Source organism: Hermetia illucens, chromosome 2, assembly GCF_905115235.1.
Source record: "Hermetia illucens chromosome 2, iHerIll2.2.curated.20191125, whole genome shotgun sequence".
NCBI lineage: Eukaryota > Metazoa > Arthropoda > Insecta > Diptera > Stratiomyidae > Hermetia > Hermetia illucens.
Window position 1 is genome coordinate 169025480 of NC_051850.1, and position 27340 is coordinate 169052819.

Sequence of the window (27340 nt, forward strand, 5' to 3'; positions counted from 1 at the left end):
TCCCCTTCGCAATATATATAAACGTAATTTCAGATATTTTACCTTAATGTAGCAGCATTTCTGGAAGTCGAGGAATATCTGAAAATAATAACGAAAATGGTTCTATTAATTTGATAAAATTTATAAAGAAATGAAATTTATATATTTCTTTTTAATGTCAAAATGTCTGCCAAATTCCAGTCGAGAGGTTCTCAAATCACCATCTAGACATCATTGGTTCGGTCGGTCGGTTCGCTGCCCATCGACTTTGATGTCTAAAACAACCTTAGCAACTGAGTCCTTGTCAGCGCGAATTACATGTCCATACCATCGAAGACGCTTTCTTCGCGATTCTCCCATGACCGGCGCAAATCGATATCGATCACGGATGTCGGTATTTTTGGTGTGATCATGACCTGTTATGCCACCTCTCTATTACCACAAGGCGCCGTTCATTGTCTTTTATAGTCAGCTAGCACTCAGAACAATAGAGGGCCACAGATTCGTAAAAAAATCGACCTCCCTGTTGTACAAACATTTTATTTACAAGTGACAGTCAAGGAATTAGAAAAGCTTTTTTGTTTGAGAGGGAAGTCATAAAGCACCCTGATAAACATAAATCCTTCAAGCGTGAAAGCACAATGTCGTATTTCATTCGAATCATAAGAAAGTAAAACGCGCCTTAGAAATTCACTCACATACCTGAACGACGTCACTGACATAATAGTCATTCAAAATTATTATCTTATCATGAATCTGTTAACAAATTCCGAAGCATTCTGTCTTAAAAAAAAGCCTTACAGGCAATAAGTTATCAATACCAATAACGGAATACATAATTCATACTGCACGTTACAAGATACAAGATCCAAAGTTTTCTGAAAGACATTTAGATATGAATCTTTCTATAAAATTTCTTAACACCAGCTCGTCATTTGTCATAAACCATAAACCATCGTTTCTCGGCTTTCTTCTTACGATTTTAAGTAGGAAGCATGAAAGAATGACAGGGAGGTGACGCTAAAAGATACATTTTGAAACGTGCGGTAGCGACAAAATTTTATCATTGATGTGCTTTCAATTCTATTCACGGAGTGCAAGGTCGTTTACCTACGTGACTTTCAGGCACTGTGGTAGAATCTCTACTTTTTTCTTTTCCAGGAGAAAGGCTTTGTTGGTAAGGACAGGAATTTTATTCTGATTTAACGTATTGATTATCTGATATGTATTGTATAAGTTCAGAAATTCAGATTTAAAACTACTGAGCGCGTTGGTTAAAGCCCTTGAAGCCTTTGGAGGAAGTACTTGAAATTCTACAAACTCCATTGGCTCTATAAGTGCAACCACTTCTAGTGAATACGAGGGCATCATTTGAAGCAGACAATCGATAGCAGTTTTCGCTCCTACGTGATGTACAGATAACATATCGAACTACAATATCTGAATAGTATCTTACTCGAAATATAGTCGAGATATAACACTTTACATTTCCTATTTCCAGGAAACCCACGTTTTCAATAAAAATTGACGTCCCAGAACCGCAAAAGATAGTCCCGTGTGATATGTGAACTCATATCTTGAGCAAGATGCAAAGAAAGCTATATCAACATTGCGGACGTGCAAACTTTTATCTTATCATAGAAAGATGTTGTTTATCGGAATGTATCCGATATCTATACATGGCAGGGAACATGAAAACTATGTTATCTTCTAGGAAGGTGAAATGACTTGGTTCGTGAGGCGTACACCACATTGTACTAACATTTTTAGCCCAGAAGCACTTCCTTCAATTTCAGAGATGAACCTAATTAAATTAAAGAAAGATAGCAAAGTATAAAGATAAGACCTTGGGAAGCAGTTCAAATGAAGGTTCAATAAGGTACCGAGCTGATGGTATCTTTCTGAGAATGGTACTTCGAGGTTATTGGTTCAACCAAAACTTGGCTACTCAGGAACATCACAATTTCGTGCCTTTTCCGCAAAAGAGTTAGTGGCCACCGCTTTTTTTGGGTATAATCACAAAAAGTGACATTTTCAATTCGCCCGCACCTGTGAACATACTTACTGAGGTGGAGGAAATCTAACAAAAGAATGGTTGGATCACACTCTGTGACGTTCGATTCGCCTAATAAATGCATTGGTGATGAGAGCCATAAGGCCGAATTTTGCTTTTCTGCGGCGGATTTCTATTTACAAGGACGACAGTGGTGTCATTTGAATATTGATACCTCAGCTATGATCACAAAAGACACCAATTACTAAGGAGTAGAAGTGTCCTTTCAGGAATATCCATACTATTGGTCCACCATACCACAGAAGAACTCGGTCATTTTGTGTATATGGCATGCAGGCGATATATATTTAATTCTTTCCTATGTATCACTCTGTGATTATCAAACGCGATGAGAAGCTCAGTAAGAAATCTCTCTTAAGATACATTTGGGAGAAAAGCTCAGCGTTCCGTGGTAATCAAACCCCATTCCCAAGTGTGATACGGTCCTTGCTGATGAGTGAATGATAAGAGGGGTAAATGGTGCCGCGAATGGAGCTCTGGGTTACCGACCCTCCCCTATCTCTAATGTAAGTAGTCTTACATGTCTGCAGGAATCACGTGGATTACAAAATACTGCTATGCTCGTTGGATCACAAATAATTAAAAAAAACAACAGCAAACGATGACGCTTGCAGGCGACACGCGGTATGCGGTAGGTAGAGAGCGCCCAGAGACAGAGGTTATCCTACTCCTACCTACTGAACGGAATAGTGGGAACACAATCTCTGCAGAAAATAACAAAAGCGAAAAAACCATTGAACTAATAAAGAAGGAAGAGTTTATCCAACAGCGCAGGCGACCAACATTCAAGCTTAAGAGTAGATGCAATAAAATCTCAAGCGCAACGAAAACGGGAGCAATAGGAGTGGGAGACACCACAGCGAACGGGGCACAGCTAAAAAAAACCCTTGAAAAGAGCAAGGGGTGAAGATGTATCAGATGCTCTGGCAGGTGGCAATTGTACTCAACAAGTACTCGGAGGCAAAACTACCCTCGGGACAGGGCAAGCTATTTGGTCTGAGGTGTGCAGGGCCCCAGCTCACGCTCAGCAACCAAAATGAAGGAATACTAATCATAAGAACTTATACAAAATAGCAGGGCAGGTATTGACTGCAGGCATTATTATGGGTTGGCTTCCTAGTGGCAATTTCATAGGGGTTGTAGTTATGTCCATGCGAACAGGGACTTTCGAGCCTCAAGGGCTGTTGCTGTCATTAGCACATAAGAACTGCTTAACATCCTGTGTGGGCTGGTATCGGCTTTTGACAAGTCAATATACATCCCCCTCTGTGCCCCAATTACCCAGTTTATCGTAAAGACCTTTTTAATGGACCGCTCGAAGTGACAATTTAGATGTCAGCAGGCACATTACAAATTACAGTACACATCAGAATACTTCTTTTTTAGAATCATGTTCATCTGCATGTATGTGACCATCGAATTTCTTCATGCACTTCGTCCGAAGGACTCTTGTTTTTTCTTGTTTAACCAGTGAGACTAACAATATTTAGGGCACAGACACGGAATTGTGCGACTCGGACTAATTCGTCTATCTGACCTGTTATGTAAACAATATGCTGAACCTTACTGCGTCTTCAAATTAAAAATCAAATCCTCCCTTCAGAAATTATGGCACCTCAAAATGAGACCCACCTTCGAAAAAAGTAAAAAGGATTCACAAAGGAGTGGACGGGTAACTTACGTTTTGCCAGTGACCAGACCAATTATTCTTCTTTATACTCAACCAAATGACAATGTTTGGAATTTGTTCATATGGGAACGAAATGTTTGTATATTCAAAGAGTTAGTTTAATGTCATGATCCTGCAAGACTCTCTGAAATCGGTTGTAACAAATTCAGAAAATTCAGTTGCCATAAACCTCTATTTGGGCTGGGGTCGATACCTGGCAATTTGTTCAGCTTCTGCGATGATTTCTGAGAAATGTGTAATAGATTCTACTTCATGGTATAATCACCCTTCCTTAAAGTGTGATTCACCCACTGTCCATTTCACCATTTTAATCAAGTGTTCCTCTCGAAATGGTCTGCCATAGTCCTCATATATTCCTCGGAGACCTGGTTTTTCAGCAGGAACAATTACGAATCCTTAGCCGCGTTCGAGAGAATAATCTTCCGAAAAATTGGTGGTGGTCCACGGACTCCTATTTTTGAGATAAACACCTAAGTGTTTTTTTTAAAATATAGTTGACTGACGGTTTCGTCCAGGGCAGAGGCAACTTATCAGATGCTGCCTCACCTGCGAGCAGCGTTACCGAAACTGGCGACAGGCGGTAATCGCCTCATTTATATCGCAACCACGACATGAGTGCGAATTCTATTCAAGTAAAATCCGTAGTATGTTCACACCTAAACCAGATCGAAGCGAACTTTTTGTTGAGGATGCTGGGAGTTAGACGTTTAACTCAAAAAGAGAAGTCCGTGGACGACGAGAGAAAAAGTAAGTTTCTTCCCAAGTGGTTCGGTCCGTTGTCAACTAGAGGCGGACTCAGGACTCCTCTGGCTTAGATCTGAACATACGACGGATTTCACTTTCGGTCACGCTGCTCTCATGGTGGAGGCAGCGTGTCATGAGTTGCCTCTGCCCTGGACAAAACCGTCAGTCAACCTATTTTTTACACATCGTAGTCTATATAAAAATGGCATTTATGAGCGGCAGCACGATCGTCTGGTTGTGGATAAAATCCAGTTGAACAGACTCCAATGGGTAGGTTACCTAATTCGTGTAGGTGGGGATGAATTAGTCCAGAAAGTCTAGAAGGACAATATCTATGGCAGAAAAAGATGTGACCGACCCTGCCTCAGATAGAGCAATGATTATGTATGACGCCAGAAAGCTTTTGAAAATATCGAATTGAAGGACTTGCCGCCAAACCGGTATGTCTGGAGGTCCTTTGGAGGCCTAGACAGACCGATTGAACGTAAGACTTGAAACGTGTTGTAACAACATTTCGCGACCTTGCCGATATCCTAGGAGGCGATATGGTCGGCGTTTTGCTCGTCTACTATTATTACCCTGATTTAACTCAGGTACTCATTCAGAGCCGAATCGAATGGTGACCGAGATCTAGCCTACGATACTAATCGCTTTGCCACCATTAAGATTTGAATTGCAACCTTCTGTGAACTTGGTACTCTAACCACTAACCTATTTGAATAACCTCGAGAATATCCCTTATTAGGATTCAAAGGATGTGTAAAATTGAAATAAAACTTGTTTGGAGAAAACTTGATCGAGAGGACAGGCTGATTTCCGCTCTGATTCCTCCTGTATCGACCACATCAACTTCTTCGGATAATTTTGGAGAGGTGTGCCGAGTTTATATCATCGCGCTGCCAGTTTTTCCTGCTTCTGATAGTGTGAACAACGAGTGAATCTAGAATGCTCTATGCAGGAGGGTGGAAAAATGTCTCTTTCTGCATCGAGATAATTTCTCAGAGGAACTTGAAGTCCAAAGTGGAGTCTCTTCTCAAAATACCAACGTTAAACTCAGATTGTTCTGCGTCAGTTTTTTTGCTGTGTTATTATAATATACATAGATATAGGAGTGTTACATGAAAAGTGGCCACCGCTGTTGTTCAAAAGTTTCAAGCTTCATCAATTCATTTCGGCGTTGCATCGGCGAGGTATTCTGGTGTAAGACAATAACTAACGAAGAACTTGGTCGGAGCAAATACTCGTGCAGAGTTATTGAGATAGCGTAAGTGGCAGAAAATGGATCAGACACATTAAGGAGGGAGTAGGTGGCTCTAAAACTACCTGGTGTCGAACAGTGAAAGAGCGGTGCAAGCTTCTCGGAAAATCGTGGGGCGAGTTGAAGCACATAGTCGGATATTGAAAGCGATTGGCCGTAGGTGCGATTGACGTAGATATTGATTTCACAAATAAGTGTATGGAAGAAGAAGCTTTTCCAGGTTTTATCGAAAAGTCATAGATACTTTACTTTATATAATTTCTTAAAAGCTGCGTAGATACTACATAAACTTTTGCTGCTGTTCGAGGCAATGCTGCAGAACACCTCTTATTGAATCTGATAAAAGAAATGCATCTTTCATGGGTAATTTTGAAAAAAATGTTAATTACCATCGGCCTCGGATTTATTCTGTTTTAAACCGCTTTCAAATGCATAGTATCAAAATTCCAACTAAACCTGTGGAATGCCATACCGGGACTATCGGCCTTCATTTTAATCAGATAATCTTTTCACTTCTTCTTGCACTTCATCGCATCAATCCGAGCGGAGAAAAGATTTAAATTTACACTTCATTGAAGCCAGGGCCTCTGTCCTCTTGAATCTTATGCAGTTTTTAGCCAATCGTAATGGCTCTTAAATCACAGACCGTTTTAACTTTTATTGCTAGTTAGTCAAGCTTAGAAACTGGACCCATAAAACGAATAATGAGATGAAATTCAGATCTCTTTTCATCTACCTAAGACCACTTCAAGCGCAGATACATGCGCTCATTTTGCAAAAGTACTTTTCACTGCGTCCAAAGAGCTCAAGCAAAGTACATACTTTGAGTGATACTAAAAATTTTTATCTTGTGCTTATTAAATGCGCTCCAACAATAGTACACTTAATGATGTTAAGAAAACGCTCAATCATAAGTGATTTAGATGAATGGGTCATGAAGTTGAGGCGAAATATTAAGAAGCTATTCAAGTGATATTTTGAAGTGAAACAGGTACTTTCCGTTCAGCGTACTTTCGACTATACAGAGATTGTGAATTTCAAGTTAGACTCACTGTAGCCGTTATTCGAATGGATTAGTGTAGATTCTCTGCTCTAGATTTCATGCTTTAAACAATCTGAATATCACCCCAGCGACCTTAAAAGCCATTCTACATAATTTTCAGAAGAAATCCAAAAAATGTCCCTTTATTTCCACAAAAGATACAAATATCTTTGCTCAAGAAGTACCAACAGATCGATGGCTCGTATACGAAAACGCTCTAAAAACACTGCTAGAAAGTAGTTCCATATTTTCCATTAACTCAAGATTGTCAGACTACTTATGTGGATACTGAGAGAAAGAAATAATCGAAAAGTGGAGTTTCGTACGAAATCTGATTATGAAATAATATTCGCCACGGGCCCCGCGGGCTTTCGAGACCAGTCCGTATTCATCTCAATGCGAAACTTTCTACCTGTCACGATGGAAAAAAAGATAGAAAAGTACTTGAGAGCAATTGCAAGGACTGGAACAAATTATGTGGAGCTGTGGCGGATAATATTCTGTCGTCTATCTTTAGATGTCATGACACGTTTCGCTCTGAGCCCGACAATTTAGATACAATATCTTCGGAACTGTCGCACCAATGCTGAAATTGAAATCTGATACGATCTTACTTTTGTGGTATTGAGTGTCGGCAGAAGGAAATGGTTTAAAGCGCTACTGCACTTCTGAAAATAGATTGACTGTGAACTCACCGGTTGGGTTGATTTCATTGTCAATTGGATTTTTATGTCATGCATGCCACGTTCTTGACATATGACGTATTTACTTTAAATTGTATTTCAGGTGAGACTCTTGATTTTACCATGAACTTTGAAGAATGTTGTGTTGTTAAAAAAGATATCCCCAGACGTACTTTGGTTGATGTTTAGATAATCTGCCAATATCTGATCTGGGAAACGTTTAGTTTCCTTTCCAAATGATCTGAAGTGAGAATAAACAGTAAAGACTTCAGAAAGCCTCCCTTGGAGTGCGGTGTCCGTTTCATCTCCCTCAGGATATATAAAGATTTATTAGGGATTCAAAGAACACATCGAATGAGGACGGAAACTAACTGATGGCAATGAATGCTGAAGGAATTAGATACAAATAATTACCAAAAGAAAACAAGTCGGGAAACCAGAAGCTGGACGTTTCAGGTACGAAAGGTTTTGTGTATTGCTTAGTACGTAGTACGTAATATATCCATATATTATGTGAGAGTATCCACTTTCGGGTGATATTGACATTCATAGTCTTCAATTTTCAAAGAAGCAACAAATTTGAGGTATTATAACTTTGTTAGTAATAGTGCGATTTCCACCAAACTTGGTAAGATCATGCTCTATATTATAGCCTATATCACAGCAAAATTATTAACTTTATTTAAACTGATACCGGCATGGAAGGTATTTCGGAGCCCAGGCACCATATAGTGGCAGCCTCCTGATTTTTTTCAGATTTTTCGGTTTGGTAATTTCTGAGAATGGCCCCTTTAAAGAAGTAATCACTTTCAACCCTCCGCGCTCCACACCCTTCCAACGAATGTCAAAACTAAGATCGGCTTTGAAAAGTATTAATCCTTTAATTTGATACCCCACATGACTATATTTGATGGAAAAAAAAAATTTACACCCCCCTTTTGCATGTATGGGGACCTCCCCCCCCCCTTAAATTCGACGCAAAAGGATGTAATTCATTGTATGCGTGAGCGTTCACAGTTCCCACATTTCTACGAAATTTGGTGTCAATCGCTATAACCGTCTCCGAGAAAAATGTGTGTGACGGACAGACAGGCAGACAGGCGGACAGGCAGACAGACAGACATAGGGATATGGGATCGGTAATAGACCTCACCTTTGTTAGCGATTCATTATCTAAGGATCTCCAATGGCAGGTGAGCGAGGTATATACTCACAGTGACCATCAGGCTATAATCTTCCAGATGAAGCGTACGACAGGAGCAAAGCGAATCAAGAACACTGCAGTATCGGGTTGGACATTCAAAAAACTTGGTAAAAAATGTTCGAGGAAATATTTCTGCAGGTCGCCGGTGGGAAATGCACGAGAAAAGGTGGCACAGGTCCTTGGAAAGTTATAAAAAGCTTGTGACGCTTCCATGCCTCGCCGCACGGTACTCAAAAAACGAATGCCCAACTTCTGGTGGAATGCCGAAATCGAAGAACTTCGTAAAGTTTGCCTTAAAGCCAGAAGACACAGCCAACGTAGCATAAACCCGTCTAACTCTGAAGAGTTGCATAACCAATATAAGAAGGCGAGGAAAGAATTGCAAGCAGCCATCTCTAGAAGTAAAACTGAACACTTCAAGAGATTATGCAAGGAAGCGGGCTTCGGCCCATGGAGAGGTGCATACAAAGCAGTTATGGCAACAATCAAGGGAAGCGCTCACCGCCGATCACCAACTCTGATTTGCTGCGGGAAATCATTAGCACTCTCTTCCCGTACGTTTCAAGTTAGTCGAACCTACCCACTGTCCAGGTAGATCCCGGTGAAATTCCCGAGGTAACCACGAAAGAAGTCCTGGAAGCCGCGAAGAAGATTGCCGAAAATAAAGCCCCAGGTTTAGACGGCATTCCGAATAAAGCACTGACAGTGGCCGTCAAGACAGTTCCAAGGTGGTTCTCTGAAATATTTACCACGTGCCTCAAAGATGGGATTTTCCCGGAAGAGTGGCGGAAACAGAAGCTTGTGCTAATCCCGAAGCCAAATAAACCTTTGGGTGATCCTTCGTCTTATAGACCTATATGCCTGCTAAACGGCATCGGCAAACTTTTCGAACGGGTCATCTTCAATAGGATTGTACCAATCACAGAAAGGGATGGTGGTCTCTCAGACAGGCAGTTCGGATTCCGAAAGGCAAGATCTACTGTCAATGCCATCAGCACGGTGACGGAAATTGCGGAAAAAGCAATGGAGGCCAATAAATCTTGCGCGGTAGTTACTCTCGATGTGAAGAATGCCTTTAATACGGCAAAATGGAACAAAATAATTGCGGCTTTAACCAAATTGGGCGCTTCTAAATATCTGGTGCACATAGTCATGGAATTTCTCCGGGAAAGGATATTGTGTTACGATTCGGACGATGGACCTAAAACGTATACAACAACCTGTGGGGTTCCACATGGATCAGTCCTCGGTCCTCTCCTGTGGATAATAATGTATGACGGAATTCTAAAGTTGCAACTACCCAAAGGAGTGACAATCATTGGCTTCGCAGACGATATCGGAGTAACTATCGTCGCACAAGACATTGATGAGATCGAGGTACTCACAAACGAGGCAATTTTTGAAATCAGGTCTTGACTAGAGGAAGCTGGTTTGACACTCGCGGAGCATAAAACCGAGGTAGTTTTGATTACAAAGCGAAGGAAGCAGACGTTGATAAGGATCAGGATTGGAGAACACATCCTATAGTCGCAGCCAACGCTTAAATACCTAGGAGTTATGGTTGACCAAAGACTGAAATTCAAGTCTCATCTTGAAAATTTAGCAACCAAGGCTTCCGGAGTGGCTACATTGTTGGCAAGAATGTTGCCAAATATAGGTGGTCCTAGGCAAAGCCGTCGGCTCCTGATCTCGAGAGTTGTTAGCTCCATCTTGCTTTATGCAGCTCCAGGCTGGGCATCGTCTTTGAAGGTGGAAGCAAACAGAAGAAAAATCGCAGCCTCATACCGATTGAGCGCATTACGTACGTCATGCGCTTACCGTACAGCTTCAGATGAAGCAGCTTGTGTGATAGCCGGTATGATCCCCATCGACATCTTGGCGAATGAGGGTCGACGCCTGTATGACCCATCATATGCAATCGGTGAGTCTTATACCAATCGTCGGCAATTGGCACGAAGTGATTCTATTTTGGAATGACAGAAAAGGTGGAATGATTCACCTAAAGGACGCTGGACACACAGGATTATTCCAGATGTCTCTAAATGGATCAAGCGAAGACACGGTGAGGTTAGTTACCACCTAACTCAATTCCTAAGCGGACACGGAGGGTACCGTGCATACCTTTATCGCTTCGGGCGTGATGACTCCCCGTATTGCCCAACATGCGTGATGATTCCGGAAGATGCGGAGCATGCTGTTTTTAACTGCCCGCGGTTCGCTGCACACAGAGCGGAGGCGGAAATTGACGCCGAGGCACGGTTGACACCCGAGAATATCGTGGACTACATGCTAGCCTCTGAAGCATCTTGGAGGGCGATGGAAAAATTAATGAAGGCGATCCACAATCTGCTGAGGAGGGAGGAGCTTCGGAGGAAAGTGACAAATAACGACAGAAGCCGCAGTTCATAACTGATCCTGTCCCGCGATGTAATACCGAAATGGCAGTCCCGCGGGGTAAGCGAAGGAGGAAGTGGTTTTAGTGAGTAAAAGTCTCACATAACCGTATGGCAGGAGCCAGCAGTAGGTTTTGAACCTTTCCACCTCCCAACGTATTAAAAAAAAAAAAGACAGACAGACAGACAGTAAGCCGATTTTAATAAGGTTTTGTGTTTACACAAAACTTTAAAAAGTAAATAATGATCTCGCGAAATTCAACAAAATTGAATCATTTGCACTCGTAACTTCTAGAAAGTTATGAGAATTTAAATGTCAAGATTGTTAAAAAAATGGAAATTTTGTATTTATCCGATTCGCAAATTTCGTTGTTGGGTGATAAATTTGTCTGGAACGATGCTGAACTGTATGCTTATCAACTTCCCTCATGACTTTTCAAGACGCCCGCAGTCCTCCTCTACTGGTCTGCGCTAAGTGCTCTTGAGACGACCCATTCGTCTGTCACCCTGGGAGAGTGAATTCCGCTATATGCCATAGCCAGCAATGCATTTATCGCCTATCGTTAATGTGTAACCTATCCACTACCATTTCCGCCTTCCGATCACATCGGCCACGGAGGACATGACGGTTTGATAACATCCATGATTTTAAAAATGGAACAAAGAATTCGAAATTTTGCCATAAGGGTGGCATGCAGTGCAGTAGACCTTGCAGCGAGTACTCGTATGCTATGGGTAAAACAAGGGCTTACGTGCGATATGGTGGCTATGTAGGTTAAAGATATCGAGAATCCTGGTCGCAGCAAGACCAAAAACTGACGACCTTAGTCCGTGACGTCGAGAGAATGAGGGAGATATGTAGAAGAACTCCCTGTAACCCCGATTGCACATCGTGACGATGATTTCCCTACCAATAATCTTATCAATGTTACGAAAATATCCTCTTTCGGGACGCAGTAATCTACCAAAGGAAGATGACCGCCACAAATCTCCTTTCCCCTATGTACCCTATTTTTCCTTCTTCTTCGGGGATGGCACTTTCAAATCGAACTTTATCATAATAATAATAATCGTTGGCGCAACAATCCATGTTGGATCAAGGCCTTGAAGTGTGTTAGAGCACTTCATTCAAGACCGTAACGGTACACCACAGTACACTGTGGGAGGCAATGTGGTCAGCATTGCGCATTGAACTTTATCATGATAACATTAAAATAACCCCCCTCTCCAGAGACATAACTTTTTAAGAGGGAATGACCGTCGTGATTTCTCAATGGGGTTTGAAAGAAAAGACCTTCCTCTCTCCAGATCTTCAGAACCAGCCCGTAGCATTCACGAAAGAAAGCAGCAATCGCATACTGTAGCTAGAGATGTCTTTGAGGTCCTCAAAAAATTGCGAGAATACGTAGCTTGGCTCTAGCTAGACCTGGGTAAAGGAAGCGCTTGATGATTTCTCCTTTTCTGCGCACCCTCGACAATGCAAATTGTAATAATAATAAATCGTTGGCGCAACAATCCATATTCGATCAGGGCCTTGAAGTGTGTTAGAGCACATCATTCACGATCGTAACGGTCCACTACAGTACACTGTAGGCGAAAATGTGGTCAGCATTGCGCTCGCCCGAGATTATTACCCTGATTTGACTCAGGTACTCATTCACAGCTGAATCGACTGGTCTCCGACGTCAAATCACGATACAAATCCCACTGCCACCAGTGAGATTTGAACCGCGACCTTCCGTACGACAGCCTTGCGCTCTAACCACTCAGCTATCCGAATTTTAGGGTATGCCGAATCTGGTGTCATGATTCCCTATAGATCAGTGCCCGTGCAGACCACCGTAATCTTCTATGAATTTACACGTGTCTGAATAAAAAGGTCTTGCAATCGAGTTTTCTTATAGACCGGCCAAATCCTCGTTGACTAGGCATCTGAGGTCCGCGGCTACAAAGTAGTGCGATTAGATTTCACCCTTAACAGCCTCCATCGGCTGTGCCAACGAAGGACTGCCAAGAACAAAGCCCCTCCTCCCTGGCCAGTTCGTCAGCCTGCTCATGTACCTCTATGTTCCTATGCCCGGGAACCCAGAGGAAGGTGACCTTGAGCCAATCGGGGTATTGTTCAGCGCGTTTCTGCACTACTCCCCCACCCTGAAGATGTAGCCAATCAGTACAAGGACTTAATGTCCGCTTGGTTGTCGATCACAATAGCTACGTTACTCTTCAGGCTCAGATCATACCCCAGCCATCGACAAGCTTCCAGCATCGCTAGTACTTCCGCTGGAAATCCACTGGCGAATCCTGGAAGACCATGTCACTCGACTACGTTGAGTGTAACTGAGATAATTCCCACATGGACTCCACATTGCCGATAAAGACTTGTGTGTGATAGCCTTGCAACACGTCGCCGATATTCAACTCTACCCTGGTTGGAAAGCACGGAGCGAAGTTCTTCGTGAAATTCAGCTTGTGTGAGGCGTACTCTATGGGGTATATCCCCGAGCCACTTCATCTAGGACCGTAGGGCTGCGCTGTCCAACATTCGGACTCATGTAGTCTGCAATTAGCATAAGAGAACTGTACGTTAGGATGGGACGGAGTACGGTTGTGTACATCCAGAGAAACATCCTCGGCCCGCAACCGCATTTTCTTACAAACGTCAGTTTGCAGATGTAGGAGGCTATACCGGACTTCCTAACCTTCAGTTCTATGTTCAATTTCCAATTTGCCTTAGGATCCAGGATTACACCCAGATATTTTACACTGGAAGAAAGAATCATCTTGTAGCCAACAGGCACACCTTTCCCAATGCTCCTTCCATAATTTCACTTATAACGGAGGGAAACATCCCAGATACAATATCGCTAAGTTGTTGGAATACGGCACTACCTTCACTCAACTCCTGTCCAATATGCGTAGAATTTCGTTTACCATTATCATCTAGAGCACCAGAGAGATAGCTCCACCCTATGGTGTACCTCTGCTCACAGCTCTCTCCCTCTCTCTCAAGTGGCTACCTTCCAGATCAGACTGGATTATGCTAGTTTTGCCATGCTTATTATCCAATGCCTAAGATATTCCTCTAATCCTATACTGATTAAGACTTACTTGATGACACTGATATTAGCGTTGGGCCAATAGATTTGTATGCAGGGAAGCTTTTTATAGCTCAGCCGTTTTCCTCTTAGCAATTACCGATTTGATAGTCTCACACGATTGTGGTTGCTTAGCCTCCAAGAAAGGCTCTGACTCGCTGTCGGGGAAGTGCGCCTGAACCACCAGCTTTAGGGTTCATCAGAAAATTCCCTCCAGGAGCCTAACGATTTTTTAACAAAGGATAAGCTCCTATGTTCTTTGAAGAAAATATCACTGAGTCTTGTAGATTCCCTGATGTTTTCAATGTTTTGACAATAGTTCAACCAGGACCGCCGGTCTTAATGGCTAATTTCTATTTCTTCAGGCAGTTCTTGTATGCTTGTCGATATTAGTGCCTGTGTGTGGCAGATGTTGAATATCTCCTTGGTCAGCTGCCTGAAGCTGGACGTATCTTCGTTCTACCAAGGTGACTTTTTCTTCTTAATGCATTTACCAAGTCACGAGACTTTAAGGTCTGTTTCGGATGCTCTTTTCAGAACCCTTATTATTGACTCTAGTTCATCTATCGTGCCAATCTCACCAATTTTTACACCGGAGAATTTGTTCTTGATAATTTGTCCAAACTTCCTCGAGTTGTTTCTTAAAGGGTTGGAAATGTCTGCAGCGAAATCTAGACGGAAAAGTATCCAAACTGTGATGTTGGAAGGGTCTCTGGTCAAACATTCTCCATTTCTCTACGCTACGAATCCCATTGTCGGTTAGTAGGGTGATATCAAGGGCCACTTCCCAACGTTTACACTTCTCCGAGCTGAGAAAATGGAAGGTTGGTAGAAAACCGTTCATACCTGAAGCGTCCAGCTTCCGCTTTCCTGACTTGTTACTTACTTCTAAAAGTATTTCTTTGAAAAATTCCTAAACTTGAACTAAGTCTTTTCATTGAATGCAGTTCACTGTTCACAAATAAAACGTCCGAACATTGATTAATGAGTCACAAAATAGAACATTTGAACTTCTCGAATATACCAGCAGCACCTGAATCTAATCAATCAAGTGGATAGATCCACCTTCAAAGTATTTAGATTCCAAAAATCTACGCATTGTGTTCACTCACAGGTGTGACTATTTCCGCTTCCCCATACCATTTCGGAGTATTTCCGCATCACTCACCACCGTTTCCAAGTAACTTCGCACATTAAATTCCGTCCGAAAAAAAACCCTTAAAAATACCCTATCGATCCTAATTTCACCTTGCCAACGTATAATTCCATTTTAGCTACATTTCCATATTTTCCTTTTTGAATTTTCATAGCCAACGGGGGCAAGCGAACTAAAATTGTTTTAGATGTGGATTGAGTACGTGGAGATGATATTTACACATGTAGAACAAGGTTTCCTTTTCTTCTTCAATTTTCTGGTGAAAACCACAAACAGCACCTGAATCTGAATATTTCCACTAAGTGATGAGTACGAGGGAGCTTTTCAGGACTCTACACTGAATGACATTAGCGTGGCATGACTCCTCGTTGGAGTTAGTGCTGAATATCCTTGAATGCTGGTGTGTTTAGGGCTGATGTGCAGAAAATCTAATGACAAGGAATTTACTTGAATTCATCTTTAATTTTAGTTATGAGGGCTTTGGGTAGTTGAGATACATGAAAGCGTAGTCGTTGAATGACGAAGTAAGGAGAAGGACCCCATCGGGAAAGGAGCACAAAAGCAGCTTTGATCTTCATAATGTTAGCACTGTTTATTGACTTTCCAGGTACACTGTAGAAAAGCAGAAAAAGGATATGCATAGCGAGTTCTAGTACACCCTTTATGGTATTAATTTTCGCCTTGGCTATCAATTACATTATGCTTGGCCTGGTTGAGCAAAACGTGTGGCAATTGAAGCCTGTGGAGTTTCGCTCGCTACGCCTCGATGCCTGCTAGGAGCACCTCTTTTGAGGTATGAACATGTTTCTGTGGTTGGGTAGGCTTCAACCCTATGGAGTATACTTGACTGATGTCATCCCTCTATACCGTTTCAAACAACACAAAGGAGCAGTTTTCGTGCCCGTGTGAAAATCTACACACAACACACTCCTCTGGGGAAACTTTTCGGTAACCAAATAATGTCAAATATCCTCACCATTTAATTATAACCAACGCTTCTACTTTCACTCCGCGATTTTTCTGCTGCTAAACCGCAGATATGCCGCCCACCGGTTTGTCCGCCCCCGGAGGAACTTCATGGCCAATTTACATATGCCGGCTGGACTGTTTTCACTATTGGCCTTGCAGTTGTAAATTCAATGACTCTAAGGGATTTGGTCGACCGCAAGGTCGTTTATCATAGAATTGTCCATGTCTGGGACTTAAGCTATTGATGGGCTCGCCTTCATTTACAAACGTATGAGTAACGAATGCTAAGCTCAACCGCATTGAATACGGAATACAATCCACTGTGAGACATGAATACAGAAAATAGCCACAAGGTTTTGAATTGCAAACACTGCATTCTTATGGTGTTATCTAGATAAAGAAGTCATTGAAGGGGGATAATAGCATGAGGTAATAATTTGACAGAATGATGGGAAAATAAAGGCTGTTTAGTGGGATGAAATGGTTTCATAACAAGTCGGAGGCCGGCAGGTTGAACCTTCATGTATGAATAGAGTTTAGGGTCTCCCCTGTCGGTAATAGAAATACCACTTTTTGAGATAGTATCGCGTCCATTTGAACATGAAACTTTTACAGAGCAAACAAACTAGCAATTGCATGGTCTATGCTTGGTAGCCTAGATTTTATATAAAAACAGTCAGATAATTTCTAAGACGAATTTTGAGTATTGATAGTATGACGTCTTTAGGATGTAATGATGAAAACTGGACCACATCCCAAGGAACGGAATGAGCCTCTTCGGTAAGTCTTCTATAAAGTGGTAAACCTAGATCATCGCCCAATGTGAACAGTCTGTTACATAGAACAGAGTGAAAATGCATGAAGTGACGCACAACCCAGACGCATTCAATCCCAGGACCCAGCCCCTAGTCATCGGCCGTCTCCACAGGGAAGCGGATCCCCAGACATTATGACTGACCTCACTAATGACCGTCATTAATTTCAATTCTGGTTTGCCGCAAGAGAATAGAAAGGAAAAAAGGATGGAAAAGAGCCAAGAACGTATACTTTTTCTGTATGAGTTCAAACTCGGTCATAAAGTGGCGGAGGCGACCAAGAACATTAACAGCGCATTTGGAGCTACGGTAACCGAACGAACCACACGGCGGTTGTTCGAAAAATTCCGGTCAGGCGACATAAACATTCAAAGTGGGCCACGTGGACATCCAGGACCATCGATTGACAACGACGAGCTGCGTCTGCTAGTCGAATCCGACACACGTCAGTCTGTGAGGGACATTGCAGAGAAACTGGGCGAATACTATTCGACAGTTTCCCGGCACTTGCAACAACTTGGAAAGGTGAAAAGCTCAACAAATGGGTTCCGCATGCCCTTACGGAGCAAAATATGGCGCTTCGAATGGACATTTGCAGTTCTTTACTCTCCCGCAACAGAACCGATCCCTTTTTGCACAGAATAGTGATATGTAATGAAAGTCCCTGGGGGTTTAACGTGAGCACCTACTATGTAGGCATAATCCCACAGGACTCTTCGGACACGGATTGATTTTGGGACTACAATCAGAGCCCCGCCATGCAAGCACAACGGTCCTGGATGCGAGGCCTATCTAACACCTCTGCCGCAACTAAGGGGTACGGCACCCGAGTTGTACAGCGTAACTCCACGCTTGAGCTCCGAGGAGCTCTGCCCGCGATGTAGGCATAATCACAACCACCATGAAACTCCCACTAGGGCGCCAACCGCAAATAACCGGGCCGAGAACACATCCTCCAGGAATTCTCTTGGACCATATGCTCTCAGAGTGCCGTCCCGATTCCCATGGTACCAGATAATCTCCGGTGAGGCTTCATGGCCGAAGCCACTTCAGATGAGTCCCTTGCAGACTCGGGTCTGATCGAGGGCGATCAGACCTCGGGTACGTGGGGGCGAAACAAGTGACATGTGATGAAAAGTGGATATTATACGACAATCGTCGCCGAGCAGCACAATGGCTAGATGCTGATGAGCCACCCAAGCACATGCCGAAACCGAGCCTCCATCCGAAGAAGGTGTTTGGTGGTCTAGAGCTGGAGTTATCCACTATTCTTTCTTGGCACCTGTCGAAACGATAAATGCACAGAAATGCTGTACCTAACTCGAGGAAATGCACCAAAAATTAAGTATTCAACGGCCGAGATTGGTCAACAGAGATGGTGTGATACTACAGAACAACAGTTCAAAAGTTGAACGAATTGCAGTATGAGACTCTGCCTCATCCACCATATTCACCGGACCTTTCGTCAACCGACTACCACTTTTTTAAGCATTTGGATCATTTTTTGGCGGAAAAACAATTTAGGAACGAAGAGGCTGTCAAAATTGCTTTCGACGAATTTATCAACCGCCGACAGTTGGACTTCTATGAAACTGGCATAAATACTCCTGAATCTCGCTGGAAGAAGTATTTTGAATCGACTGGCACCTATTTTGATTAAATAAATAAATTTTTGTAAGCCCTACAGTCATTTCAAATTTTAGTACAAAAACGGCCATTTCATTTGCAACAACCTAATAGATTACTCGCTCTAACATTTTCCTCACAGCGTCCAAAAGACATATCGGTCTGTATGAGGACGGTTCATCTGGAGGTTTACCAGGCTAGAATCAGAAATCAAAACCTCACTTCCAAGCCGACCATCAACTACTTGGGGGTCGTGATAGACAGGAAGCTTAGCTATATGCAACGCGTACAGTATGTTCGCGCTAAATAATCCACTGTTAGTATGGCCCTGGCGAGGATGATGCCGAACGTGGAAGGGCCACCGCATACCTCTAGGTTACTTATAGCCAGCGTGGTGACCTCAATCATGCTCTATGCGACCCCACTTTGGAGGGAGGCGTTGCAGATGTCAGTTAATACTAATAAACTGAGTGCAGTCTACCGGAGGACAGCCCTGCGGGTATGCTCTGTCTTCAGGAGTGTTTCAAATGATGCAGCATTCATCATCTCTGGAATGATGCCAATTGACATCTTGGCTGATGAGATGACGAATATATACAGTGCAAAGCCAATCTCTCTCTTACCGCCGACGCTGAGAGGGAGAGAGGAAAGGGTCGGTGGACTCACAGGCTCATTCCTGCCATCAAGGGGTGGTTAGAGAGACGACACGGTGAGATTAATTATAATCAATGCATAGGTTTAAATTGGACACCTTACCCGATTGTCCAAATTGCGATGGAGTCCCAGAGTACCCAGAGTATGTATCCTTTCACTGTCCGAGATTTGTGGAAGAAAGGAGGAATTTAAAGGAGACTCTAGGAGAGGTGATGATACCAGAAAATCTGGTGCCGAAAATGCTAGCACATCAAGAAAATTGGGAGCTCGATGATCACATCTATCCAAACCAAACTGCAAAAGGCAGAGGAGAGGAGAATAGCGCGATCCCGTGCGCCGCGTATAGAAGAAAGGTGACTAAGCTAGAATGAGCTGACTTCGCCCTGTAATGTAATACCTTATGGTCGCTCCGCGGGGCAGGGAGGGAGTCAGGGGGTGGTTTTAGTAGGTAAAAATCCCACACGCTGGTGCGTCCAGACCAGTGTCTTTTGAAGATTTCCACAGACAGACATTGAACCGATTTTAATAAGGTTTTATTTGCAAAACAAAACTGATGCGAGCAAAGCACACAGTGACCAAGCGTCTCTTTCTTACGTCCAAGACGCTAAGGGATCTCTTACTAACTTGCGTTGATGTCCTCGCTGCAAGTCTGTCCATTCACTGCTATAAAGCTTAGTATAAGTTCATGGTATCAAATTTCATTACATTTACCTCAGTGCTGCTGGCCTCTTGTGGCCAACGTGCCACTGTCTAAATTTTGATCGATACTTTAGAAGCAGGCGTATGCTGCGTATGTGAAACTTATCTGAAGAGTAGTTTCAATTCACCGGATATAAAATTTATTATGATCCACGGCTTGCACGAAATGCTTGATACGTAGTGGGAGGATTGGCTTAGCAAATTATATTCATTTGGCCGTTTCTTGTTAAATATGTTTCGTGTCCCAATGTTTCTGGTAGTATAAAAATTCATTTTATAAAAGTTGTTTCTAATATTTAATTTTCAAAATTGGCAACTGACAGTGACACTATTTCTCCCGTGCGATGTTTTGGAAATTCATCATCATCAACGGCGTAACCACCGGTATCCGGTCTAGGACTGCCTTAATAAGGAACTCCAGACATCCCGCTTTTGCGCCGAGGTCCACCAATTCGATATTCCTAAAAGCTTTCTGGCGTCCTGGCCTACGCCATCGCTCCATCTTAAGCAGGGTCTGCCTCGTCTTCTTTTCTACCATAGATATTGCCTTTATAGACTTTCCGGGTTGGATCATCCTCATCCATACGGATCAAGTGACCCTCCCACCGTAACCTATTGAGCCGGATTTTATCCATACGGTCGTGGTATCACTCATAAATTTCATCGTTATATGTTGATCGCAATCGTTATATGATGTTTTGGAAATTGGAAGTGGAAATTGTGCTATGTTTGGGAAATTATGCTTGGGATGGAGTAAATCGCTATTCGCAGTGAAGGAAATGATCACTTAAGTGGTTTTAGGTGTGGTTAGTGAGTTGATCCCAAGTTGATTCGGGTAATTTGGATTTGGTGAGGCAAGGTGACGACATCCATTAACCTATCTGGAAATTATCTTGTGATTTGTTGTGCTCAGTTCATTATTCGTTTTCTGTAAAGCTTTTTCAAGTTCGAACAAAGAAAGAAAATTGTTTTACACCGTGGTGCCCGAATCGTTTGAATATTATTTATATTTTCGTGGAGCTTTGATCAATGATGCCGCAACTAGGCAAGGGAAAAATCAAAATAGGTCTCAAAATGCCAAGGTAGAGTGAATCCTCAAAAAGTGCGCCTGCTCTTTCATCTAGAGAAAACTATCATTTTGAGGGGGTCGACATCGAGAATCTGCTCACAACTATAGCGGCAATAGTTAAAACCATGGATATATATAGTTGTCTTTTATCCCTGTTGGGGTACAGCGTGTCAACCACATTTACGCGCCATCGTTCGCGGTTACCTGAAGAGCCCTTCCGGTTCTCTAACGTCTACGCTACTGTTCTGTACCAAATGCCCTTGGGGACGACTTACTCGTCGGCCATCTTGAGAGAGTTGATTTCACTACATGGCGCAGCTAGCAATGTCGCCCCTCCTCAATGTGCGACCTATCCACTGCTACTTCCGCCTTCCAATCATATCGCCCACCGTTGTCAGGCCTGTGCACCGATCGACAAAGTCCTTCGTTTGTAAAAGTATCAGTGCAGCGTACTCCGCTGATGGTGCTTCCTAATAACACTTCACTTTCCATGTGCTATGCCCATCTAAAAACACAGAAAGGACACCAGTAAAAATGGTCTCAACTTGATGTTAGTGTTAACATAACGCATTTCCAGATTTGAAACAAGGCAGCGAAAGCGATTCTAGTTTTGTTAATATGTCGAGCAACATCCAGATCAGTGCCACCGTCGACAGAACCTACACTTCCTATATATACAAATTGATCGACGCTTTCGATGCTTTGCCAATTAACGCAGATAGGAAGAGCATGATAACCTGCCAGAATGTTGCTTTTGTTGGTGTTTATTTTCAGTCCAACTCTCGCTTTTTAAATCCAGAGACATTTGGCCAAGGTCCAAAACTCCCTGAGACAGCAAACATATGTCATCAGCATAGTCGTGGCGTTTGAGGAAATATGTCATAATCCATTGAATTCCTCCACATCTTTCGAACCAGGTAGCATGAAGACCGTCACCAATAATAAGAAAAACTAATATCGGTGATAAAATGCAACCCCGGAGGATTCCGCTTTGGACCTTGAAATCCTCCGAAAATTTGACCTCAGTACGGCCGGTGACATTTTGCGCCATTATATGTCGCTCTGAAAACAACTGTTAGCTTTTCCGGAATGCCTCCCCTGCATAGAACACGCCAGTTACCTCCCTGTTCACGCTATTGAAAGCTTTATCTAAGATCTAAACACCGTACACTGTTCCAAAATGATCCGTAGGGTGTTGATGGGGTCAATGTAGGAACATCCGGAGCGAAAACTAACCCCTATCGACCAGGCTGTCAAAATGTTCTTTGATCCGTTCGAGGATTATTTTCGTAATAATTTTTGCGCGGCAGGGAGCACGCAGATATCCCTTCAATTGTCACACTCAAAGCGAGTGCCCTTTTTTGGGATCTTAACGATCATCCCCTGCTTCCACTCTCTGAGAAAGGTCTTGAATTTCCAAGATTAAGAACCATGGGGAAGTGTTCCGCCCATCTTTTAAGCTATTCGTCATCGTGGGTGAGAAATCGACCGTTAACGTTCTTCACAGGACCATAGACAGATTTACGACCAAATGTATATCCGATGTGGTATACACTTCTGAAATCATTGCATCTTGCGACATCCTTCGCTTCCCTAATCGGTACAATAGCAAATTCCCTTTCGTCACGGCGCACACTAGGTTGAAATTATGGAGATTCCGCTTGATATCGGAATTCGAAAAACGTCACGCCTGCCATCTCACGCAGCGGTCAATAGATTCTTCAATCCCTTCCGTTTGTCGATCCGCTTCCACAATTTCATAGTCAATCAGATCTTATGACGACTAATCGGGACGTGGTGCACGACCTATGTAGCATCCGAGAAAAGAGCATTTTTGATGGTTACTCAATATTCATTGATATTCTCAGGTTGTTTACTCAGTGTATCTGCCGTCCAATTAGAAAGGTAGGACTCCAACTGTCGAACGACATATGGATTTGCCCAGCGATCGACGTTGAAGTTGGAGGGTCGCAGCGATCCAACCCTGCGAGAAGTGTGCAACCGTCACGCAAGCAAACGTAAACGACCATCAGATGGTGATCCTTTTCGAGGCCTATGTCAGCACCTATCATATTATGTACATCCAGGAGATAACTCTTAGGTCTCCTGCTTATCGAAAAGTGGGGAATCTGACTGCTCGTACCGAGTCAGTCAGTTGAAATCCAACTGACATTATGACAAGCTCTGTTATCGAACAGTGTACCACTAATGACGAGTCGGTGGAAGTCGCAGAAATTCACAAACCTCCCACCATTATCATTACGGTCACGAAGATCATGTTTCCACATCATATCTCCGAGCACGGTCTTGTCAGCGTCCATCTTCATATTCAGATCACAGGGACCCTCTCCTGAGCTCCGTATAACTGCTCGTAGAAAGCCTCCACCTCCACTATATCGGAAGTCCCCGTTGGTGCATAGCACTGTACAATTTTCATGGACCTTGACTAGGATCCGCATCTTGCAGTCTCCTTGCGGTAGCCGTCAGAAACTTGCTCGACTTTCCACAGTACAAAAACACATTGCCATGAGAGTGGGAAGAGAAAGAGAAGTACTCTCCAGAGTCCCACCATCTTACCTCGGTTAGGTCCACAATGTTCAGTTTATATCGTTGGAATTCTAGCTCGAATTGGAGAAAGTGAAATGTTATAGCCTTGAGGTCAGTGCCTATTCGAGGTGTTGTTGAGGTTTCGGTAGTTTCGGTTTTAAAATTTGTAGGCTGCTAGCTCACAAATTTCTATCCTTTTTAGTCGCCTCTTACAATAAGCAAGGAAGATTTTGAATGTATTTTCAAACCCCAACTCACGGGGCAACAGGACCTGCTTGTCAGGTCGGGAACTGGCTGTACCAATTGACAGATGTATTACGTCGCACAATGGAAATAAAAAAAAAATATCCTTGGGTTCGTTTCTGAATATCGAAGGTGTCTTCGACATCACATAGTCCTCAAAAATACAGAACGCTCCCGTCGGTAGAGAAGGCAATGACACCCTTGCCTCTTGGACAGACAAGATATTGGCAAATAGCCTGATGACAAACGTACGGTATCGTAGTAGACTAATTTCTAAAAGAACTAAACGATCCTGAAATGGTGAACCTGTAAAAGAGCTAAGGTACGGTGCTGAGGATGTAGTCCTAATCTGTAGGGATAAAGATGATATACCTTATCTAACTTAGACTAACGATTACCAGCAAGTGGGGCAATGGAGGGGGGCGAAACACCAGTCCAACAAGGCCTGCTATAGTATCTCTTTCTAGGAAGGTGAAGGTAACATACTTAGGGATCAAAAGACTGTGGGCTATGAGAATGGATACTCTGGGGATATGTCCTTTGAAAAACTTAATACGATTGGCGTAAATAATAAAGGTTCTGTCTTTGGATTCCGGGCAGACGAACTAGAAATGAAAGTAACAAAAACGTCGCCACTCAGATCATGACTGTGGAATTGAAGGGATGATAGTTAAGAAGCTCAAGGAGGAATGAAGAAGGTTGGAGGGAATTGTACTGGGCGAGCCTATCAGAAATAAAACAGTGTAACGCGCTTTAGGAACAAATAAATCGGAGCAGTAACGAAAAAATTTAGGCCGATTAAATCTAACGAAGAAATTAAATTTGATGACATTTAGGGGCATGGACATGATATCCAGATTTTGTGAAAATGGCGATAAGTCAGTCTCTGGGACAATGCCCAACTTTCATGTGCAGCAGGAAAATACAGGAGAAAATGTCCAGAATTCATTTCACGAAGAACTCAGAGCGCACAACATAAAATGTTGAAGCGAATACACATTGACGTGGAAGGGTCTACGGGTCATACGGGTCAAGGTGCTTCATTCCGATAATTGGAGGGGAATACTTAGAACACAGAATTCGATTACTTTCAACCAAATATAACGGGAATGCAAAAGAATGAACAGAATTGCTGAGCACATGAAGATGTCTTTTAAGCCGTCGCAACTGGAGAATATCGGCACCAAAGATCTGATGCCTGATGCGTCCATATGCGGGGCATTCACATAGGAGATGCTCCGCGGATTAAGCTTCCTCATTACAGGAGGGACACATGTCATCTTGAGTAATTCCTATTCTGAACATATGCCCAGCTAGTGCATTATGGCCTGTCAGAATGCCCACATTACACCTGCACGTCCTCCTGCTTTTCGACAGGATAAACTTTGCGGTACGCATGTTCAGTTCTGGCAGGAAAAGTTTGGTGTGTCGAGCAGCACTTAGGCTCTGCCACCTGTCATTGTGGGAAGCTTCTTCCCAGTTTTTGAAAATAGACTTAGCCAATGCTACTGATACTCCAATTGCTGACTCCGGTCCCAGCATAGGGGAGACTGACCCCCCCTTTCGCTAAAGAATCCAAGATTTCCTTTCCCTCTACGCCACAGTAGCAGGTACCCAGAGTACTTCCACCGCATTGAATCTAGAGATAGAATTCAAACGGTTTCTGCATTCTTGAACGATTTTCGAGGTGATCAAAGGACTACCCAATGCCCTCAATGCAGCTTGGTTGCCACTGCAGATTGCGGTGAGTCTGCCATAAACTTCGGCTTGAAAAACCGTTGCATAATGTTCCAAAGGAAAAGCCCACTTCTCGTTTTTATTCGAGAGGTAGATTCCCGCTCCAGAACCCTCTTCTGTTTTTGAGCCATCGGTGTAGAAGACTTCCGTATACCCCTCCACGCATTCCTCTGGGTCTTCCCAGTCCTCTCTACGCTTCAGGATAACTTCATATCTTCTACCAAACAGATGTATGGGGACACGAGAATCGGAAGGCATTGTAAGAACTGGATTCAGTCCTCTCAGTAGCTTTTCCAATGCTCTGTGCCCCCCTTTTTTTCTCACACCACACTACGGACACGACATGGTTGAGATGGAATTTTCCTCGACAACGAATCGAAGGGGTACAGAGTGTATTCTACAGCAGAGATAAAGTGCTGATTAGTCCTGATATCAAAATAATGATTTCTCTTGTTGAAAAATAATAGTGGATTAACCTTCACGAATCTCTTCTGGGCTACTCCTGTGAGACCGGCTGGCATCAACTGGCACTGAAGACGAAGAGACTCCAGTGGGAACGGCCGGCACAGAATTAAGATACGTCGTTCAGCAAGAGAATCAGGATTCAACCTTGTTAAAGCCAGATCGCTGTCGATTTTTTACCTGACCAAGGCTCAAGTTTCGCCCAAATAAGACCCCAATAGACCAAGGATTTTAAGAGCGAAAAGAAGAGGAAGATGTTGCCATGCAAAGATACATCGAGGGACTTCGTCTATATAAGAGAAGCCGTGAGTAGAAAAGTAACCTTGAATAAAAAAATGCAGGGATGGTTCTAATCAAACAATAATGTATTCCAAACGTGTATTCCTCATCATCAACTTTTTTTCTTATGATACAAATTTCTACAGACGAACATTCGCAACACATTTGCTTCTACCAGACATTCCCGAATAACAATACACAATGGAGGAATCAGCACTGAAGGATATGAGGTAATGTTGCTGCAATTCAAAGTGTGTGTACACATGAATTATAAATTTTCATATACCCACCCCTCACTCCTACTTCCACACTCCATAGGTAATTTTCTTCTCGTTCGCGAATGCCGAATCCTTTCAAGAATGCTTTTGAAGTCTTAGTTCCTCCATTGAATCCATATACACATAAAGCAGCGACATGTAATGTTACGAAATGAGAAATGTCCTTGCTTCGGTGCTGGAAATTCGAGTTTTGCAAGAAATGTGAAGTGGGTAAACATAAGTAAATGCGAATATCGGAGAGAATACTACGGGCAATTGCCACAAACTGTGTGAAATGTACTTAAATCACGCTAAGGATTTGAAGCTATAAAGGACTGGGTATGATATGCGGTAACTGCAGAGCCAATAAATGTTCGCAGCATGTTGTATGGTAATCTACACACTTGAGGGCTTTTCAAGAAGACACTCTCCAAGTTCACTTTGATTTCAGTCGCTTCGAACGATATCAAAGTGAAATTATTTGACGTTTCTCAACCGCTTTTTCATTATCAAGGGATATTTGTACCCGGGGCTTTCAGAGGGTAAGTACGCAGACAGTTCCATAAGTGGGCTGATTATTAATCTGATGCATACTGCGTAGAGGGAAATTAGTTTGACGATGTGGCGCGGCAGGATTCGCAGCATTCGAAATTTATTTCGAATGT

General features: G+C 42.9%; 1 protein-coding gene across 1 annotated transcript in view; it reads right to left on the reverse strand.

The window, feature by feature from the left end:
• LOC119650022 (tyrosine-protein kinase Src64B) overlaps positions 1-27340 on the reverse strand; it is a 240791-nt gene that overhangs the window by 157298 nt on the left and 56153 nt on the right. The window contains exon 2 of the mRNA XM_038052498.1: positions 43-78. The gene's annotated coding sequence lies outside the window, so the exon portion shown is untranslated. The remainder of the gene's footprint in view (positions 1-42; positions 79-27340) is intronic.